This window comes from Taeniopygia guttata, chromosome 4 (assembly GCF_048771995.1).
Source record: "Taeniopygia guttata chromosome 4, bTaeGut7.mat, whole genome shotgun sequence".
Classification (NCBI taxonomy): domain Eukaryota; kingdom Metazoa; phylum Chordata; class Aves; order Passeriformes; family Estrildidae; genus Taeniopygia; species Taeniopygia guttata.
In genome coordinates this window covers 36,602,852-36,626,302 of record NC_133028.1, presented here as the reverse complement: position 1 = coordinate 36,626,302, position 23,451 = coordinate 36,602,852, and the positions used below count along the sequence as shown (strand labels likewise).

Sequence of the window (23,451 nt, the reverse complement as noted above, 5' to 3'; positions counted from 1 at the left end):
TGACCTTTGGGAGAATGTATTAGCTCTCTTTGGAAATGCCAGCCACGCTGCCCACTGGCAGTAGTGCGTTATAAAAGCAAAGATTGGCAAGGGCACGGTGTTAACCTGAGTTCACAAGCTTGCTTCTTCCAGCCCACAGTTTGTGTCTCAGATCATCATTAAGCCTTGTTATTTTCTCAGCTTTTTAACAGTTCTTGTGCTGGTCAGTTCTAGGGAGGTATAACCCATGTGAGAGTGTAGTGCCTTCATTTTAGTGCCTTCAAGTTCTTACAGCAGGAAGTTCCACAGGCTAATTAAACATGCGACCATGCATTTATAAAAAAAAGCCCAACCAAACAAATCAAAACCCAACAAACGAGTTAAACAAAAAAAAAACCTGAACCAAATTACAAAAATTAAGCTAAACCCACCACCATTGTTTTCTGTCTGCATTCTTGTTTAATTTGATCTTCCATACTTCTTGGAAAAGGCTGTTAATTACTGTTTTCTTTTTGTCTCTCTTCATTTTATAAAAATAATTTATACATGTTCATCTTTCTGCAAACTGTTTCTTTTCCAGACTGAAGAATTCTAGTTTTAAGTATACCAATTGCTTTTTTCTGGACTTTTCCTAGTTACTCCATAAATTTACTGAGATAAAATCCAACAGCATACAGTATTCAAGAGATCGGTGCATGATACATTTCGTTGACAGCATAACAGTGCTTTCCACTTTGTTCTTTTCCTTATTATTTATTCAATTTCTTTGTTTTCATTGCTCCTGAGCTTTGAGCCAAAGTAGTGAAAACCACTCCTGAGAAAGCGTAGCATTAACTGTTTTGTAAGTGAAATTCAGATTTTTTCCCCATATGCATCACTGTCTTTCTACACCTATTTCTAACTGCCATTTTATAGTATAATTGTTCATTCTTTTTTCCTCTCTGAAATTATGCACATTTGGCTCCTTCCTTACTATCCTCGGTCACCTTGTATTGTGAAGCTTGGTTCTTCACCTCCTCAGACAAGTTGTGGATATACTAAACAAAGAAATTACTAGAAAAAATTCTGAGGTAGTCTCTGCTGAAAATTTTCCATTCCTTTTACTGCTTTTTTTAAACTTTGAATTCATCTTTATAGAGCCTTCTCTATTAACTAGAGCTGTAAGAGGAACCTTCCTGAATATCTTATAAACAGACAAGTGTATTTTTCTTTTCTGCATGCAATTTCAGTCAAAAGATACAAATGTTCTGTTTTCCTGATGAACCTCAAAGACAACCTGTGCTGAGACCAACAGAGTAGAAGTATTTTCCTCTGTGATCATGCCTGATGCCAATGAAAAGTGTACAGAGTAAAATCACTGCAGATTTAGTTACTTCTAAAATAACATGCTTTATTTCTGAGGTATTCACCCATTTGCAAGGCCTGTGGCAGTACAGACTGTATATGGTTTCTTGCATATAATTTCTTTTACAATTTCACTTAGAACTCCAGCCAGGAAGTATCAAGTGTAGTCCATTTGTCCCTAGTCATTATATATCATAAGACATGCCAGACTGCTGACCAAATGATATGTGTTCTACTTAATGTATTACATTTTGTGCTTAAAAGTAAAGAGATTTATTGATAAAATTATTTTGGCAGTGTTTAAAGTTGAATTCCTTCTCATTCACTTATTCATTCTGTGCATTCATTCTTAAGATTTGCAGCTAAAGGATGGAATGAGATTTTGCCCTCATTTTACACTGTGCTGTATCCACTGTGTAATGGTCTGAATCCAGCATGTGAAAAACATAATACTGTCTTTCTCAGTAATTGTATCCCTGTGATTATATGGTTCTCTCTTTAAGGATGGCTGGGGAAATATATTCTAAACATCACTAACAAGACAAGTTATTTTTTCTTGATCAGAGCTGAAAAGGGACAACTTTTTTGTGAAACTGATTGGGAGTACTCTGAAAGCCATTATCCCTATACCAATGGCAGTTGCTTTTATTATTAACTGTATGTATGCATTAATAAGAGCTGCTTTTTGAAATCCGCTCCACTTTAGACCTAATCTAGGAATGAAGCTATAATGCCAAGTTTATGATATCTTTGTGTGTTGCTATGGAAGTGATATTAGCAATATTAGAAATCCAGCACTTTGGGCTGTGAGACAATAGGATGGATAGAAACTGTAAGCATGGATGCAGTAGAAGATTTCATTTCAACATTTCAACACAGATATATTCAATTCTTTGGAAAACCATAAAAGAAAAAGAAGGAAGTATATCAGAGTAAGTAAGTATTTTTAGATGTTACAGTGTATCTTTATCAGGAGGTCTAGAACATAAGAATATAGTTCTTTATTTTGAAAAAAATATGTTTTAAGCAAAATAAATTTAAAGAGTAAAATTGCTGCACATGAATTAGTATTATTTTCAAGAAAAAAGAAAGTTTTTTTATGGTTTGCTCTTTTGATCATATGCTTCTTTTCCTTTCATGTTTGCTTGTTATTTCTAATTTTTTTTTTCATTTTTAATCTGCAATGGGAAACAGACCAAGCAGATGGTAGCCACCTAGTTCTGTTCCTTTTTAGCTATGATTATTTCCAGTGAGAGTTAAGGCTGTCTTGGGCCCTTGGATGGTAAGCCTGTTGATACTGACTGATTATTGAATAGCTCTGTAATATGTATTTATGTGTAATTTAAGATACAAAATGATCAGTGGAAGTTTTGCTACAATGCGCTTAGATGCATGGAAAGATGAAAGACTGAAGAGTGGATCAATAAGGTAATTACTAGATGGAAAATGCTATGAGAACACATTGGTGATGTACGATTAAACTGAAGAACAAAAATCATATACAATGACTGCTTCCAGCTTTTGACAGAAAACACAAGCCTGTAGGCATAAATGACTGTGAATGGCAAAATGCAGCTGCTGCCTTCATTTGAATAGCCTAAGGAAGACAGGAGAGCAATCAAAACATGCCCCAGCTATAAGCAATCATTTCACAGCTTTAGCTGACTTAAAAAGCAATAGCAAGTTAGACTCTGAAGAGTACTAGACAGGATCCTGTGATGTGCCACTGCCAAACCCTTTGGAGGAGATACAGTGAATAAAGGAATATTCATGAGAACAGGAATGTTCCATAGAGGATTAAACAGCTGCAATCCCACAGTCTCTGCATGAAGCATCACACACGTTCCAGCTTCTGCAGCTGCCCTTCAACCTCCCTTCAGCTGCTAAAACTCTCGTCTTTGCCTCCCTTTTTCTGATCCTAATGAGTGCTCTGCAGCAGCAGCTCAGGGCTGTTTGGATGTTCTTCAGCAACTGGATACTAAAATCCATTCTCAGGTGCACTGTTTTACATTTACTACCCCATTTCTTCTTTCAAATTTTATTTTACTAAGAACTTTAAAAGTGAGACTATGCCAGCTGCCCTGAGAATCCACCTGAGCTGTGGGGCTGCCCACAGTAACCATTACCAACTCCTGTTGTAAGTACAATATATCTGCAACAGTGGCTTCAGGAGGAAAGAAATTCCAGGAAAGGTGCAAACCAGAGATGTCATATCCTCACAGCACAGTGCAGTTCCAAGGGTTTTAAGAGCCTTGGACACAATAATAGCACAGGTCTAGAAACAATACAATCATATTAAGAACATGCTATCTCAGCTAAAATCACATTTTTATTTTCCTTCTTGTTCTGAGGCAGACTTGATCAGCAAAAGGGGGAAGGTTTGTATCATGCTGCTTGGTATATTTTACAGATATATATGTAGCTATCTTTACTGGTATCAAATGCAGCATTTTGGGGGAAATTAGAACTGATAAAACAATGTAAAATATGAAAACAAATTTATCTATATTATCAGATGAGCATATTTTGTTGACCTAGGTCTAGTTTTTCCTGTTTTACATAATTCCATTTCTCTTTATTCACCATTCTTCCTTTTATTGCATTCCATAACTGCCAGAAACAAATGAATCCAAAAGTTCTATAGAGGAAAACAAGTTAAGCACCCCCAGCTGTTTGCGACAGCATAAACTGCTGCTTCATTAATTCCAATATGTATGTGCAAAGGCCTCAAGCACAGCCTTGCTCCAGCAACAGCTACGATACAGAATTATTGTTTATAATAAATCATTGTAAGCCAATTGGAGCTCTGGGTACCCTGATGTTGTGACACATGCTGAATCTGTGAGGATGGCTTTTCTAAATGTTAAAAAACAATGGGAAAATTTCATTTTGTTATTGTCTTTGTTGAACTTCTGACTATTGCCAATTTAACATTATTTTTAAAAAAAGGGGGAGAAAAGATTTGATTATCAGTGTAAAGAAAAAGAGCTTAAGTAGCTCATAAAACAGTAATAACACTATAAAGCTTTATTTACAAAGTGAAAAGTTTAACATAAGTGCCATATTAATTTGAGAAAGGTTAAACCATGCCTGTGCCACCATTCATATGTTTGTTGCTTCCTGGAAGTGAGTATTATATGAAGGTGAGACAAAAAATAGCACTGTCCAGAAGAAACTGATAAGCTGAGGCCAAAGATACCATGAGTTTCTGTGGAGAATAAGGAATTGCCCAAGGAAAAATAAATAAAGAATAATCTCCAATTCTTCTTGAAAGGCCTGGTCATATGGAACATTTTTTTTTTTTCCTGAATAGAATATTTTATAATGGTTAAGGGAGAACTTTGCTTAAAAATTGGCAAAAGAATATGGCTCATAGCTATATCACGTGCAGAGATCATAAATAAGGATTTTTTCAGATGAATCCAGGGCCTCATATAAATGTAGGAAATACATTTATTAGTTCGGATCTGCTTGAGCTTGATTGAAGTCTGGTTTATAAACTAGCCCTCATTTTTAATTAAGTAAATGCACTTGCAATCTTTTTGCACTGTTTATGTATGCCACCTATTTTTTTTTTTCTATTGGAAGGTGTGAAAGTGTAAAAAGCTTATTTTGTTTATTTTGGTTTTAAAAGAAAGCTAAAACCTATTTCTATTTGTTTACTTACTCCTTTCTGCTGTCAGGATCTGAGTTAAAACAATTCTAGTTCCTTTAGCTGAAGTGGAAAAAATTAAGTTGGGATTTGCAAGTGGATTTGATATTGGCGTTTAGCAGCATGTTTTCACTGCACAATTAACTAGACACCCTACTTGAGTACGCACCTCAGTCTTATCAGCTACACAAAGTAGCTAGGTTAATAGCCTCACCTACTAAGAGGAGAATACAAGTAAGTGTCTAAACACTGTTTTCCAGCTGAAACCCACTGGTGGGGTTTCAGATAATGCCAATAAGGAGAGAAGAGCCATCCAGTGCTAGTACAGGTGTTAGATTGGCTGTCAATCACCTCTATACACTATGCAGTGAGAAGATGTGATATATAATGCCAGTGAACAATGAAACATTGGAGCTTACTGGTGTGCATGGAACACTAATAATGTGAGGCTGGGAAATAGAAAATTAGTGTTGTTCGGAACTAAATCAACCTGCCCGTGTGGGGTTATTACTAAAGAGCATTCCAAACCATGCTCATGTCTTAAAACCTTACAAAATTGTCCATACATAAAATCTGAATTTTGTCCAGTGAAATGACAATTTCTACACATGAGAAGAATTCACATTGTTAGCATTTTACAACCTATTAATTAAATAGGCAACATATGTGATTTGGGAAGAAACATAAAATAAGGCTGCAAAAATATGTCTAAATGAAAAAAAAAATTGAGTTAAAGATCAAAACAGTGGAGGGAACTGAAATCAATGATACAATTGCCTTTGGAATCTGAATATGTCCAAAAAAATTTACATACTTTCAAGTGAAAATAAAGAACATTGCTCCTTAAATGATACATAATTTTATAAATGGTGTACCTTGGACTGTAAATGTAAGGTGCTAAAGGAAATCTATCAAAATTAGAACTAGAGCATAACAGTGCTAGGATCAGGAAGTAGCAATTATGGAGTTTATTTGACGGTTCATTTCTTTGTAGAGAGAGCAAGAGCAGGTATCTACTGATTAACCAAATGCTTGGGGGTAATTGATCTAAAAAAGAGAGCAAACTTTAAAGAACATGGAAATTATCTATGTTGGGAGAAAAAAGACCAAGCCAGTGTTAGTTCAAAATCCTTGTAGTTACAAGTTAGTGCTTGGCACTGTCAATCTGGAAACTGCAGTAAAATTTGTCTCCTCTCAATGTAACATGAGCTTTGCCACAGTTTGAGATTAACTTTAATTCAGTGGCTCTTCCACAGCTGACCATATATGACCTTGTTTTACTTCTGTGAACTCATGAAATGCCCTATCTGTAAAGCAGATGTCATTTTCTGCTTAAAATGGATGTTCTGAGACTTAATTAATTGGTGTTCTTTGCTTATAAATGGGTTCTATCAACAAAGCCTATAAACAGTCAAAGCTGATAAAATATTTGTGAGTACTACAAGAGAAAAGGCACAGGCTTAGCTAAATTTTGGATATGCAGTAAATTAGAAGTCATGCCTTGATAGAATTATTTTGATAGTTTAAAAAAAATCTTTAGGAATGTAGTGAGAATATAGGAAAATGTTTTCTGTGCTTGTGTGGGAAAGCTTTCTTTACCTTGATAAGGTTTTATTTGTATATTGTAAGCAGACTGGAGTGAGTGTGTTTCTCCTGAGAATTGTTAAATACTGGCACAGGCTAGAATCTCATAATAGGATTGGTTTTGTTGTTGCTATTATTGCTATTGTTGCTATTATTATTATTACTTTAGCTCTGATGATTTTCATTATACTGTTTTGGTTGTATATTTATAAGTGAAGGGATACTTCATTTGCATTTTTTCTTTTGTAGCTGTGACCTTAATATCTACCTACATATGCCATATATGTACACACATTTGATTAAAACTATTTAATAATTGCTCAGAACATTAAATTTTGTTGATTGATTTTACGGTATTTACACAAAAATATTTTTTTTTAATGGAATTGAAAAAGTAGGTTTAATTTATCGTATTCTACCTTAACAAGGACTGAATTTGAGTTAGCACATCATTGCATGAAAATGTAGGTTTCTATTTTGCATATAATTTTAACAGTTAGTATACAACTAGAAATATTCTCATGTGAATTAGATTACACGGCCACAGCACTTTGAAAATACTTCAATAATCCAAAACAAAATTCTACTTTACATTTCCAAGTGTTCTGTAATACACTTTCCCTATAAACACAAAATGTTTTTTAAAAGCAAATCATAGCTGTAATTTAGTCTCAGCACTAGCCAGGTAAATATGGCTTTGAGATATTGATCTACATCGAATTTTGTGCCATGAGTGCAGAGGATAGCTTCCTCATTCATTTGTCTTACTTTTTTGTACTCTCTTTTTTCTAGCAATACTTTTAAACTCATTCACAAAAATGTATGTGTTTTTCATTTCTTCTGTAGCCTGGTATTTGAGATATACATCAAATAGCACCCAAGATATTGTGGGATGTGTGTTATGTCTTCCATCTCTTATTGTCATTACTGCACATCTATTATAATATATATATTATAATAGATACACTATTATAGATATTATCATATATACACTCTGCTTATTCACAGTTTGGGCTCTCTGCACCACACAGTTTGACCACACCCCCATCCCAGGCACAACCCATCCACCTCCTTCAACACTGTCTCTGTGATACAGCACTCTTTACGTTAACTTTGCCTGATATTGCATCATTCCAACAATGAATTTTTCTCATCATCCTGCTGGGAAAGGTGTTTCCTGGGCTGGAACTCTATGTGCACATATGTAATGTATCTGTACAAAAATGAGAGCTTTTCTTTCCCTCTCTCCTTCTCCCCTACATTGCAGCAGATTTTATGAACTCCCCTGTGATAGTGGCTGTTGTCTTCTGGAATCCAAAGCCAAATACGAGGATAATATATAATATATACATGATTTTTTTTTTTTTTTTTTTTTTTTTTTTTTTGTTATTTGGAATTTTTTCCCCCTCCTTCTCTGCTTTTAGAAAAATAATTAATGCGCAGGCTTAAATGCTCTAACAAAGCAGCATCAAGGTCATCATCAGCATAAGGAGAATATTTTTATATTAATTTAAATTACTTTGATTCAACACTGAAGTCATACAGGGTATTAACTTGAAGACCTTTTCCTCTCTTTTCTTCTTCCGCCAATAGGATTTGTTAGTAGCAGTATGCTATGAATTGGGAATTGTTTATCTATCAGTTCAAGCTGGATTTAAAACCATATATTCCTCAGTGGTTATAATTATTTCCATTTGTATTTAATTTTTTACAGTTAGCTGGTGACAGTTTAATTCTTGTTAAATCATGCTTTCTTTTCTACTACGTAACATAACTCTATGGAATGCATAATTTGCTGCATTAATTTAAGTAAGCCTTAACTGAGTTTTGAAGCTGAGTGGTGTTTTCTAGTTATAGGAATCTCACTGTGCTCAGTTAGAATGATATACTAGTTAAATGTAGAGTATGATAATTTCTGTCAGTGTTTCCTCTTTTTTATATAACTTTGAAACTTGCAAGATTTTCAAAACAGGTAGAAGTTGTTTATATCATGAAGAAATGCATTTTTATCAGTCTAGAGGAAAATATGAAGAATTTTGTTGATCTGTGGTTTTTTGACCTTGGCTTAAGTAGGAAATTTATATTCATTATATTTAGGGAAGCTAATAAGGTGATTGAAAGATTTAGACTGTATAATTTATCTTATATCATGACTATAACAGTTAGGCCATGATTCTAATAAAAAAATGGCACTTTGGATTTTAAATCTATTTTTATAACACAGAACATCTTATCTGTCAATGTCTGATTAGAGGTCCTTGCTGTTTGAGACAGCTTTTCTCTCTCTGTGGTTCTAAGACCACCAATTGAGGATTCATCTCTAGGAGTGGGAGGAATAAGGAAAAAAAAAAAAGGCTAGAAAGAGCTAGGAGATAATTTTTCATTATACTTCAACCTATGACTTTTGCCTTGAGCCCAATAGAAAGGCTGAATCTTCCTATCTTATCACTGCAAAGACAGAATACTCCTGTATTGATTTAAACAGAGAAGTTCAAATAAATTTCAGCTTGATAATTTCTTCATAACATCTCATCATAGTATAAGGGAAACTGTCCTATTGTTTTTCCTTTCAGTCTCAATTTTTTCTCGTTTTAATTTTCAGTGCAGTAAATATAAGTTGTTGGATAAGCACAGGCCTTTGGTAGCTCTGTCCACAGTGCTACCCAGACCACGAGAAGCTTTCTGTTCAAGCACCTTCTCCGAGATGATTTCTTCTTAAAAATACAATAACTTTCTAGAAGATGAAACAGAAACTAAATTTTCTAATTAGGATACATGTAAAATCAGAAAGTTAGAAACTGGTTGTTGTTGAAGATCCTGAAAGGTCTTTCATACCTACTTGCTACAGTGAAAAATGTTTGTCTAATCTATTCATAAATATGTCTTTTGGGAAAAATATAATTATAGTTCTTGGTACTTGTAGGAAGAAAAATACTGCATTTAATGTTTACAAATATTCATTTTAGTTCCCAAGTCTATATTTGACAGTAAGTAGCACAAGCATATTTTCCTGACATGACAATTTTGAGTGCAGAATATCAGGTATTTATTTTGATATTTACCATAAATATGGGAATAGATTTCTACCTTTAGTTCTACAAGTAATTTTTAATCTAAATGCATAGTGTGGCTGGATTGTTTACTCTTCCTAGAAGGATAACTGTGTGTTCTTCCTTGTACTGACAGATGTGGATACTGGATAAGATAAATGCAGAGCCCAAGAGGCAGAAATATATTAGCTGACTATACAAAAGATATGGCACATATTTTATAATTTTATACTCATATCTACTGTGTTGAAATTTGACAGTGTTCTAACTTTGAAGATAGATTTAATGTCAGAAAGAGAAGTGTTGGTGAAAAGCAAGGTGAAAATGGGTGTATTTAGCGTAGACAGAGTCCAGGGTTTTATCTCAAGTCAGAGTGAATGACCAAATTAGCCAGGAACACCAGTGAGTATCTGAGATTTCAAGACATCCAAAGATGTAGTATCAAACTTACTCAAGCCAAGCACATGTGAAAACAGCAACTACAGCCACTAAAACTTTGCCAGAATTTTTACAAAGAACTCATCTCTGTTGACATTCACATTAATAATTTGATATACAATGTAGATAGCTGGAAGCCAATACAGGACTCAAAGGGGTTGTTACTTAGTTTAGCTGTAAGGTCAGAACAATGATAGGGACCCTTCGTAATAGATGTCCAAACAAATGTACCTCAGAGACACTCACAATTATTAGATAACTCATATCTAATTAAGTTCTCCATTGGGTTTGTGAACTAATGACCTGATTAAATTTGACTTGCAGCCTTGCCAATTATGTGGTTTCCTTTTGTACATCCTTTTCTGAAGGAAATTTACAGTATGAGCACAGAATAGTGGTCTGCACATCACCTAAATGCCATTGTCTGCCTCACCTGGAATGTTTCCTAATCATTCCTGTGAAATGCAATACTCTGCTATTTCCATATTACTGAAATTTCGTTATGGATCTATGTTTGGATTAAACTGCTTTGTCAGAAGTCTTTGAAAATCATTAATAGCTTTTTTTTTTTTTTACAAGAATGGGCAAGAATTGTTGATTCTAACCAAACTTAATGTTGAATCCGCAGATTTTTCAAGTTTTGAAGCTTAAACAGTGAAAAAAATGGTCCTGCTCAGATTCTCAGAGTTTCAAAAACTGCCAGCTAAAGAGTAACAGGTAACTTTACAGTTAACTCAGCAAGCTGAGTCTGGGCAGTCTGTATTTCTCAATTCCCTGAAAATAAAGGATCCTGAGTATCGTGATCGTAATTTTGACTATATCAAGAAGGGATGGTAAAAGCAACAGGGAACCCAAAATTTAGTTTTTCCTTTGAAGGAAAGGAAAGCTGTTTATGCATATCTACAAAATTTTCTCTGAGCCTAGACTGGAAAGATGAGCATAATTATTATTGAGGAAAAAAAATATTTAATTCACTTTTATTACTGTAGGAATGCAAATGTCATTTCAAGTAACATATTGAATCTGATGCATGTTGAACTCCTAAAACCAAAGCTATAGTATCAGAATTAGCTAACAAAGTAACCAAGTTAACTAAATTTCTGTATTTGCATCGGTCTTTGATACTATGTTTAAGTGTGAGTGAGTGAAAAGCAATTGAATAAAGACTAAAACTCTTCCAGATATTATTCTGGATAATAAGTAGGAGAAGAAAAGTCAATTTTCCTTCTACATACTAGAAAATCCTAGAATAAAGTGAGTTGAATAGAAATTTTTTTTTCCTGTCTTTTGATTATTCCATTGATGAGTTAATTATGAACTTCAAGAAGGAAATAACATATGGGTTGTTAATCATTCAGCACAACTTCACATTATTCTAATGCTCAGGGCACTTTTTTTTTTTTTTTTTTTTAATTTGCATTACTTGGAGAGATTCAAAGACTTAAAGCAGGATTGGAGTCAACTGGTGAAGTTGTCAATTTCAATTTTGCTTTTCTGTACTACCATTTGCATTGTACCAACCTAATTCAATTCTGGAATTTTTGACATTGCCTTGTGTTGCTTTTCTACAGCAGACATCCCTACTCTGTTTTAAAAATATTTACTTTTAGATCACCTTACAAGATGAGAAGGTGACATGCTGTCATATTCTGTCATACATGGAGATGAAGGTCAAAGTGCCACTCAGCTTGTCTGACAAACGGAGCCACCCATGACCTGCTTGCCGGAATACTTAGCATTCCAAACAGCCCCATGTACAGTGGCTTAAGGCAAAGCCCCTGCTGACTTTCTGCTGCAGCATTTACTATTCAGCAGGTTTGCATATCAGGTCCATAGGTCAGAAATCAGGTGATCACTAATTATATGACCTTAATAATGGCCATCCGAGAGAAATGCATTTCAAGTAACTTGCTCATTAATACATAGCACTTCAATACCTATGGAAAGAATTTTATTTCATTCTACAGGTTCTCATTCAGCTGTTTTAATTGTGAGTGTGTTTTTTTGTTCTTGCTAGAACCCCAAGTTTGTTCTAGGGAAGCTGAGACTGGGGAGGAAAGAGAAAAGGAAGAACTGAGCCTGAGATTGGCTCCTATTATCAGTGTTAACAAGCAGACTTGGATCATACATGATTCTCAGATACTGCTAAGAAAATATCCACTGGCCTCTGTCTGAAACATTTGTGGTACAAATGTAATTTGTCAGTTACAGTTACAGTTACACTATTCTAAACATGTTTTTAAAAGCAGACAATTTGGGCAAACTTCCACAGGCATAGCTAGCTCAGGAGTTCTATGAGAACAGTCCCTGTTATATTTTAAATGCATGTTTTGGAAGTACAGAATTTTCACAGCTTGCCAATTAATACTTGATGAGAATCTATCATCAATGAGAATTAATTTTAATATTAGAGAAAAATCAATTTTCCCTAAATTGTTTTTGATAAAATCAAGGTAGAACAAATCAAAGTAACCTCATATGGAAGATTTCATCTTTAATGATTCTGTTTTGTCAAAATTATACATAATTGAAATCATTACCTTAAAATATTAACTTGTAAACATTTAGTTTGTTACTGTTACATTTCTAATATTTAATGACAGAAATTGAAAAAGGAAATTTTTTTATCTCTCCTCTTTCAATAAATACACTGTTTTCTGAAACCCTGAAGTGAACTGAAAGTTCTCTAATTTTAAATGGGCTTTAAAAACAGCCTATATTGGAGCCACAATATGACAAAATTTCTCACAACAACAGGCATTTTTAAATCCTTATATGTTACACTTTGATTCTGTCCACCGGTTCAGGATTTTGATGTAGTTTTTATAACATTATTAGGACAATTGGCCAGTCAACTTTCTATATGTCTCAGCAGATAGGTTGTTGGAGGTCTCACCTCACAAATGCTCATCTCATATTTCTATTTATTTAAAACTTTGATCATTCATGTAAAATCTTCATTGTTCCTCTTACTGAATATTTGATATATGCATATATACATATTTTTGTGTGTACAACCCCCGTATATATGTATATTTAAGGCAGGCATACATATATAGGGAGATAAATACCAAAAAAGAACCCAGGGTTCTTCAGGGTTTGAATTTTATGTTCAAGAAAAAAGCTGTCATTCTGTTGTATCTGCTCATAGCTAACCACACTGGAAACTTTTAACTTCACTATTCCTGTGTGCAGAGATATATTGACAGAAAGGTGGGAGGCTTTCACATCACCGAATAAATCTGGTTTAATTTAAAGAGAAAGAAGCATGTCAATTATATGACAGACTGAGAGGCCACATTAAGGAAATGTCCATCAGGTATGCTTAGACATTTAGCTTCCAGGGAGAAGATCCAGCTAGGAACGCAGTACTTTGATGATTATATTAGTCCAGCTTTTAAGAAATCATATTCTGATTCTGTTATGCTTTTGGAAGACTCTATGTTAATCTAATATTATATTTTCATATCTTGATAATTAAATCCCTTAAGCTTCCAGAAAAGTACAAAGGCTTTTTTTTCCCTTTTTTTGATCACACTTTAGAATTTCATAAGGATTTGTGTCTTTTATTAAATGGTCAAAACGTCCAAGGAAAGTGTATTATTCATTACTAACCTCTACCATGTGTCATTATCTACCTGGTTTTCTTTTGCACAGTAGATGTCCATAGAGTCTAGCGAGACTCTTGAAGCTTTAAGTCTCTGCATTGCATGTAATGCTGTCTTCTAATATTTGCAGGGAAATGCCAAGACATTTCCCCAAACCCAAAGGCAACTTTTCTTACTTGCCTACAATTAATGGTAGCAATCTCCTTTTCTGTGTAGGACAAAAGACTTTTGGAAAACTCAGAAATCTGGACATTTCTAGAAATCCCTTGCAATGTTTATTTAAAGTAAAGCTATAAACTACAATTAAGGGTTTCCAGGATTTTGCCTGGACCTAAAACCTAGAAAATATTAAATCATTTTGGTAATGTCAAAGAGCTGAAATATGGGTACAGAAATAAAATTAACGTCTGTAGAGATTCACTTTTACTGTTCACTTTTTATGTTCATTTTAAATTAGAAATAATTAACTCCTCATCTTTTAAAACTGATGAAACCATCAATTCTCTGTATTACACTGATGCACAGGAGATTCTGTTCTATTGAGTAACTGGACCCGTTGCTATTTTTAGTTTAAAAGTTTGATCATCTGACAGAATGTGCATAAATGATAAAGTAGATCAGTCCAGCTGGGCTTTGGTCATTTCCTACTCATTGCTGTATATAGACTGCATTTTCTAGGGGTACAAGTTCAGCTTCCACATCTGTGAGCAAGAGAATCTTCTTCCAGAAACGTCCTGAAGAATTGCTCTTAACATGTTACTTCAAATGTGGAAATTTGTGCTGAAATAAATCACTGTGTAGATTATACTGTTACTGTGTACACGTAGATACCACTTTAGTCTTATGTTCAGGAACAGCTTTCTGCTGAACCCAGAGCTGAACTTGATATCACCTAGAGGAGTCATGCATCTCATGAGAGAATTGGAAGCTTCACAGGAAATATAAATAGAAACTGTTTTGAAAATGCAGTGTTAATTATTTCATCTTGTTTGAGAGAAAATAATTTTTTTGACATATAGATCCAATTGAGAGCCACTAGCTGTCTGTTAGGAACTCCCTATTTTTATATCTTAGCAGTCAGCAATAAAAGGAGTATGTGAATTTTATATGTAAAAAAAAAAATGTAATTGGAAAATCATGCACTGCAAAGTACCTAGAAAAAGGAATCATTTAGTCAGAAACACTCCTAAATGTTCTAATGGCTTTAAAAGCTTTGTAGTTTCATGTAAATTTTTTTTTTTTCATGGTTATTTTAATGAACTCTTCTTTACTATGTCTTAAACTTAGTCAAATTGAGAGTGAGATTTTCTTTGCTGTATGTAGTTAGTATGTAAAAATAAATAATGTTGAGAAGGTTTTTTAATATGTCTGGTTTAAATTCCCATCTCTAATCTTCTTTTAAGTTTGGATAGTTGACCTTTAGAATGGCATTTTTCTTTCATTCTGTATTAAGTCTAATACCAGGTAATGCATTCCAAACAAAATCAATGAATCACAGAAAGAGCTGCATGGTAAGATGCTAAAGAAGCATTTGTATTTTGTTCTGAGATGTGTAGATAAATATTCTGTAAATTTGGAGAAAGGCATCTTTATTAAGTACTATTTTTGTGCTTGTGGGATAGAGGTCGTTCCATAAAATGTCCTTTTTGCATTCATCAGTCCTTAGTTGCTGTTACAGAAAATGTGAAGTTTCTATTCTCTAAAGTGCTTTAAAGACAGTGTGAGCAGAATCTTTTTCAATATGTGCCAGTGCTAATTCAAGGAATCAGTGGTAACATTTTTGCATTTGAAAGTAGCACAGCTGCCATTCTGGTGTTGTGGTTGAAAGATGACAAAAGGTGTACAGTAGGAATAGATCAATGACTAATATTTTTTATACATGAGCTTCACTGTTTTCTTTGCTCTGGCTAATCTGCTCTGTGCAATTCTTGGGTTTTTTTCTTTTTTTTTTTTTTTTTTAGCTCAGCCTTCTTACCATTTTATTGTGAAAATCCACCCTTTCCTCCTCTCTGTTCATGTCCTTGTGGGCAATTTGTCCCTTCTTTCTTTGTATCTAAAATGTGAATACTTGATACATCATCTACGCTTACCTCTCTCTGCTCACCTCTGGGGGTTTTGCCTTCATCTCTGGCGGAATCAAATTCAAACCCTTTGCCACATTTTTAACAATGGGTCTTGCCTCACATATTTAAACTAATAACTGCCTCTTGTCCTTTATCTCCTTTGCTTTGCATTACTGGTTTGTTTTTCATTGCTACTCTTGCTTCCTGTGACATGAATAGTAGTTCTGTTATATCCTCTTATTACAAACTCTTTCTAAAAAATTCCTTTGAGAAAATTCTTTACTCTTTTTGTATCCAAAACTTCCAGTTCTTATATATCTAGAGTGATGGCTTCTGAAAGCCTGTAGAGGATAATATTCCTTAGAAGCAATGGTATTGATAAATTAGCACGGAAAAATAAAGAGTAAGCGATGTGACACAAGACTGACTGGACTGGTGACACGGGTTAAGATTCTCTGACCTGGCTTTGGCTGTTTTCCCTGACCTGCTACATTAGTTTTACAGCTTCAGTTGTTTTAGATGGAATGGTTTACAAAACATAGAACATCAGCTGCCAAAAAAATGACAGAGAGAAATGACTAATGTCCTTTTTTAGTAGGGAAATTTGCTTTCTCTTCTTTTTTTTTTTTTTTACTTATCTGTCTCAGGCATGAATAATTCTATTCTATATTAAATGGATATGTAGTAGGTCTCCAGATTTTCATCACTAATGAAGACTAAGAGTAAAAAGCTCTGATCTGAAACAAAGCCTAGATGATCCTCCCTACCAAAAGAGATATTAAAGGAAACAGGAGAAATCTAATAAATGAAATCCCTCCCATATTCACCCTTGAAATGATTTTTCTTAGATATGGTATGCTCTGAAAAGCATCAGTATTCATGCTAGAGTAAACTGAATTAATAGTGCTGAAAAGTGAATTATTTCATAGCACAGATTTTGGTTTTTTCTACTGAAATCTTCTTAAAAGAGAAAATGAAAATGTATGAACTTTCTGTCATGAATTATTTTCTTATTTATAGTATTTAACTTCACTAGGCCATCATTGTGAGTATAATTTTCTGATGGATAAAATATTCTTGCAGCAGCTGTAATTGTAGTTAAACTTTTTCTACTTTTGATGTATAAATTATTAGAAACATTTACATGGTGGAACAACTTAATTAGACATCATTTCCCTTTCTGGTCTATTGCACTAAATAGCCTCTATAAATATATATATATTTAACATACTATAAAATAAAACTGTGGGGAGGGAAATAGAGTTGGGATGAAACTGCTGATAGGATTCTTTTTAGTTTTGACAGTGGAGGTTTCTTGGAGAGGGGTGGTAAAATGAGGTTTATGAAGTAAAAATTCTGTTATCAGTTTACATTAAAAGAAGTTCATCTATTAAATATCAAATTGCAAATATGATTTTACAGAGTATTAAAATCTGAGATTTTAATTTTTCAGGGAATTGTAAATATTGTTGTTAGTTTTAACCTTGAAAATTCAGTTTTCAAAGTCAATTGTTCAGCAAACATCAAAATTTCCAATTGAAACATTTGTGCTGCTATGCCTCATAATTAAGCAGAATTTTTATGAACTTTATTCCGCTGCTTTCAACAGAATCACTCTTTCCCAGAAAATCAGTATTTTCTTTCATGTTCTACAAAGATCTGACCTTTAGAAAGCACAAAGATAATTTAGTAAGTGGAGAGACTGTGTGGCAAGATAGGACACCAACCTAAACTTCAGAGATGAGCAGTGAGCATGAAACACCTGGGATGCATTGCCTAAGAGATGCTCCAACAGCTCAAGGGAATGCACAGATTGATATTCTGTGATTGGTATATGCAGTGCAGATCCCTAGGCTATGAGTATGGTTGATTTGTGCTGGGGTGGTTCCACATTTTCTTGTTTGTACTCTTTTTTCTCCCTTGGATGTCAAATTATACTTAGGAGAGAAACAAAGCAAGTAGAGCTATCCAGCTCACTTTCCATTAGGAATACCTCTGGAAAACTGGTAGAAAGGATAAAATCAGTATTACCACTTCAGCTTTGGCCATCTCATCCAGAAAAATCTTGTGTGTTCTTTTCCACTGTTGTTTGTCCTTATTTCCCTTTCCTGTTTAATGGACAACTTCAACCATAATTCTGCCTGAGTCCTGTCCTGAAACTCAAAACCTCTAGGTTCCCAGACACAGAAATATCAATCAAAAGGACAAATGAGTCCTCTAAAAACCATCATGAATGTGATTCCAGGTGGAAATGTGACTTTTTCCCTTTTGTATAGAACAGATTCTGCTTACCACAGCCTCATCAGTATTCAAAAAAAAAACCAGTCAAATTTCAAGGTCCAGTAAAAAAATTGTTTCAGCAAACACTAGAAACTCATTTAGAATGAAATTTTTTCTCTCAATTGAGATTCCATTTCTAAGATTTTTGTCCAAAGTTTTCTGCAGATATTTTCATAGCCTCCAAAGTATTTAAAGCAGAACAGGACATTTGAAATACATTTATATGCAGTTGAATGGTGAACAAATAGTTCAAAGAAGCACAGTTTTGAAGACAAGAGTACACCAGAATCATTGAAATGCATGCATTCATGTATGCAAGAGTGTATGCCTGTATACTAATTCCTTCCAAAGCAGTGTTTATATAAACTCCATAAATTAATACATTTTAATAATTGATGGTGTAATCTTGAGTAAAGTAGTTACTGTGTTTTGAAGCCAGAATATGACTAGTATGAAATACCACATTCAGGTCCAAGTAAGAAACACAAGCAATTCAATGCTATTGAAAGATTGTGTTCTATACAATTTTTCATACTGACATTTTAAATATTATTCAGAGAAGAAGTTATTAGGAATTCATGCCATTGGTGAGAAAGAGTGGCAATATATTATTTGAATTTGCTAGTGTAGATTGTTTCACTTTACACTGTATCTTTAAGTATAGTATTTTAGAGCCCACACTGTCTGCAGATACCCTTATTCTCTCTGCTGTAAAGGGAGATTGAATAATTTTTGTTGTTTGGTCATGTGTCTAAATACGTAAGACAAAATCATTGGCCTCTATAAAAAGACATATTTCTCTGGATAAAGAAAATTAATAGTGGCAAGAGTCAAAAAGATACCTGCCTGAATTGCCTGAATATTTTTTTGAACCAGAAACACTGTCTAACAACCGGAGTTTGATTCAGTGATGAACATTTCTCTGCAAGCTACTTATTTTTATGTTCAATGTAAATTCACTGAATGTATCAGTTAAAATTATGAGGATCCTCCTTTATAGTATTATGTATGTTTTTACTTTTGCTTGTCTATTTTTAAAGCCAATTTCTGACCTTTATTTTTAATATGAAAACAAGAATCCATAAGAGAAAAAATTTGGAAGGTTATTGGTGATGTCAAGGGTTGAATGAAAGAAATTATGCTATCTCTACTCTGGTTGTCACTACTTTGCGTGGTATAGTTGTAAAAAAAAAATACATGAAAGATTCTTGAATTCTTAGTTGTTGGATCTATAAATGACAAGCTGTCTTTATGGTTTTGAGCTCTTTATTTCATAGGATTAGCCCTTTATACTTAGTGCTAAGTAGGACTCTAAAACTTACATTTTTCACAATTTATGGTTCACTTAAAATTTAGTATATATTTAAATACAATATAAATATATGCAGTGCAGGCTAACTAGGTAAAAGATTTCTTTTTCATTAAAAATGCAGCTCAGCAGATCTGTGATAAATGGTGACATTATGTATATGCCAATCCCTCCTGGAAAATTGGAGTGATTCTAGACTTTGCCAAGAATTTGACAGGCCACCCTAAATGTTTAATCAGGGATGCTGTGACATTCAATACTGCTTGTATAAATGTGTCAGTCTAATTTTTATTAAACCTCTTCAAAATGAAATATTTCTCAGAAAAGAAAAATCATGAGCGAACCATACTAATGTTATTAAGTTTCTTACTGGATAAGGTATAATCTAAAGTTAACTGCAATCCTCACTTCATTGAGCACAAACTTACCTAGTAAAAGTTTTGAGTTGGAATAGAACTCAGAGGAGTGCTGTGTCAAATTAATGATCATGAAGCAAGGCTCACAGAGCATTAGTAGTCAGCTTCTGCCTTGGGTGAGACCAGGAAATTAATGCCATTCTTAATAGATACCAATGTGTTAAAAATCTGTCCTTCAAAAACTAGAGGAGCCTAATGGGACTTTCCTGTGACTTCTTCATTGCATGATTCTACTCTGGCCATGGAAAATACATATTGGATTGCAGATAAGGGCCAGGAAAGCCAATTAAGAAGAATCCTTCTTAAACTGTTGCTGCTGCAGGTTAAATGGGCTATATTAGCTCGTACTTCCAATTCTGAAAGGCTTTGCTTACATGTATTATGTTTCATTTTTACATATAGTCTGAGACTTTTAAAAGTGAGACTAGATGCATAATTAAGAAGAATTTAGAAAAATTTAGCTTTATGGGTGTGAGTTAACTTTCCCAATATAGAATGTATTTTTTAATTAATATTTGTATTTCATAATGATGAAATCATTAGAAATTATGTGGTGTTTCTTCAGATTGTCTCTTTTATGCATGTTATTTACTTTCCATCTCTGTTCTGGTGTTGAAATAGAAAAGTAATGAGATTCTACTCTACCATCAATAAGTGATAAATGTTTTACCAATGCCAGGTCATCCAGGCTTTAATTCCCAGTGCTTGTGAGAAAGTAATGGATCCCATCATCGTTTGCATATTGATTTTTATCTGTTCTGGCATAGGACACTGGGACATGCTGGGTTGGGGGTGTTGTTCTTTAAACACAGAACAGAAACACACTCCATCAGATAGACAAGGTAGAGGCACATGCACAGGGAAGCATAAGGCTAGGAGACAGTGCTGGTCAGTGTAATAAGCACTGGGGGTTTTGTGCATGTTCTAAGTCTCCTGAAATTTTACAGGAAGTGTGATACGTACTGCAGCACTTCTACCCAGACCTAGTATCCACCTCTGCTGCTGGGTGTGAAGAAAAGATACTGCCCAGGATTTTACTCAGAAGTACAGATTATGCTTAAAAATAGACATCAGGTACTCCAGAGCTTTCATGGTTCCTTTAGATTCAAGGGGATTAAAAAAAAAAATTGGTACTTATCTGTAACTATAAGATGTGTTTATGATTTAAGATATAGAAAATTCCTATTTCATTTCCTATAGTCAGGAAGAACTGTGTGATAGACGTACTCTGAAAAATTTTATATAGAAGCACCAAATACTTCCATCACATAGAGAAAAAAATTCAATAGGGAAGAGGATTTGGAGTTCCTAAAAGAGAAAAAAATATTCATGTTTGATCTTGTATGAGGTCTAGTAAGATGCTAATTTTCTTATCTGCTAGTTAGATCTTTAATCTTACCTAGTCAGCCATCATTCTTTTAATGTACCCAGACATTATTATTCTATCATCAGCAAGAAGTTGATATATCCAGCACCAAACTGAAATGCAGGATTAAAGCAAAAGGAGAGCAATGAAGGATGGAAAATGTAATCCAAAGTTTTTAAACCTCTTTTGCTATGTTGCTGAAATCCTAAACTCAGTCACAAATACATTCACTTTCTCTGTGCTTGAAATTTCTGTAAATTATACTGTGGAAACTCAAGAAAATAGCAGCCTGCCCATTTGTTCTTCCCTGTCCCCCACATCCCAAACTGCCTCCCAGTCACCCTGACAATGGTTAATTCATGACCTTCAATGTAATTCATTATTAGATGAAGGATGAGGATGCTTTAACATAGCTGCTGAGGGTACTATACTGTTAAATGTTGCTGGGGACACTGGAACAAAATATTGCTCATTAAGATACTTCTTTTTCCTCTTACAGGACTTTTAACTGTGTCTGTGTTTATGTGTAATTGCAAAATTTTGATTCTTACAAGTATCTCCACCCTAAGCTGAAGAGGCAGTCATACGAGTCATGTGCCTTCTTTGGGGAAGAGTGGAGAAGATTGACTATGGACAAAATAGTATTGATTTAGTATCCAACACTATCTTGTTTACTCCACTTGAAATATTTAAGTAGCATTAACAGTATGCCCAGTTTGGGCATTACTTGGTGCTTGATGATGAGCTGGGAAAATGAAGAAAGAACATGCGGGCTGACATAAAACCATTTGTTTGCTGTCTGAAGGCAGTTAGCTCCCAGGCTTTAAACACAGAGGCAAAAAATATCTGGACACAAAAATTCCTTTATTGAAAATGTGAAGAATAGGCTTACAAATGGGGTTTCTGAAAAAAGCCCAATGAGAAATCTGATAAAAATACAGAGAGAAGTGTTTGATATTAAAACTCCCTATTATTTATGTTTGATCAAATGTTCAACAACTGAGGAAAAGTATCACTTAGATTTTCTATATTATAGAAGATTTTCTATATTATAGAAAAACAAGAATATAAAATATACAAATGACTGGGAAAAAAAGATTTTTACTGTAGTGCACAAAACAATGTTTGCATTCTAGGATGAAAAAGCAAAAAAAAAAAAAAACAAACCTGGCGAGCCCTTTTAATCATGCTAAAGATTGTATGATGATATACTAAGTTCAGTTTTCCATAGTTACCTAAGCAGTGTGGTAAAGTCATATATGCTATTCATATCCCAGCAGTAAAAGTGAGAACAACTTGCCCTGGTCTTCTGGAGTTAACCTGAGCATATAGAAAACCAAACAGGGATGAGAAAAGCTGTTGAGTCTTCAAAGTTGCCTAATGTGCCCTTTATGGCAGAATGATTCCTAGCCACAGAGTAAAACAATGACCACGTGATCAATGTATGACATAAATTGCTTTACTCTGTAATCCTACAGAGCATTGCTTAGTTCATAATTTGATTTTGAAATGTTTTATTTTATTGCATACCCATAACAGTTACTGCCATAACTTAAATGATGTTTTTTAATATCATGAGATCTCACTATAACACTCTGCTTATTCAGTTTTTGCTGATATGTTAAGTAAGAATGCCAGCTGTTCTGGTTGCAATACTGGCTTCATGGATTACTAAAAAGAAAATTAATATACTCATTTTTTTTTCTATTGAGTAGCATTTAGAGTCTCTAGTCAGAATTAGTCTCATTATTATAGATGTTGTGTAAACATTAAAGATGCCTTTACATGGTAAATACAACATGCTGTTCTTGTTTAGTTTAATGTTGAAACAAGCTGGGCTTTATTTACAGTTTCAGAAAGAGAGGTCATGTTTAAATGTTTTTCATATTTAACTAACATATTTAATTCAGTTATCCAAAATCTGCATAAAGACTAATAACATGTATATCTTCTATCTAAGGTTACACTGAAAACTGTCTAAGATGTACTTCAACAATTTTGTACCAATAGCCTAAATATTGTATTGCATACTGATTTGGGGGTGGAGAAATGAAGTAAAACAAATTGTATTCCATCACAAAACAACACTGAATATAGTAGCACTATTTTATTTACAGTGTAGATACTTATGTAATAAATTTATTGGCAGCAACCTAAAGAAAATTGAACCAAGTTGAAAAAATGTAGCATTTCATCACATACTGAAAGAAGAACGTGTGCAGATATGTTGCAATTTATTGAAATGTAGTGTATTTTGATATACATTGCATACTGCAGGCAAGAAAATGTATCTTTATATTGTATATTATTATCATATGTGTCAAACAGAAGTTTCATTTGTCACATTTCAAAAAAATATAGG

General features: G+C 33.9%; 1 long non-coding RNA gene across 11 annotated transcripts in view; it reads left to right on the top strand.

The window, feature by feature from the left end:
• LOC115494983 (uncharacterized) overlaps positions 1 to 23,451 on the top strand; it is a 127,239-nt gene that overhangs the window by 28,011 nt on the left and 75,777 nt on the right. For 7 of the 11 annotated variants that reach the window (XR_012055629.1, XR_012055630.1, XR_012055626.1 and 4 more), the window contains exon 1: positions 1,896 to 2,255. The exons of 2 other annotated variants lie outside the window; for them this stretch is intronic. This is a non-coding gene — a long non-coding RNA (uncharacterized lncRNA). Of the gene's footprint in view, positions 1 to 1,895; positions 2,260 to 10,104; positions 10,765 to 23,451 lie in introns of those variants that run through there. 2 more of the 11 variants (XR_012055633.1, XR_012055637.1) reach the window with 2 other exon arrangements.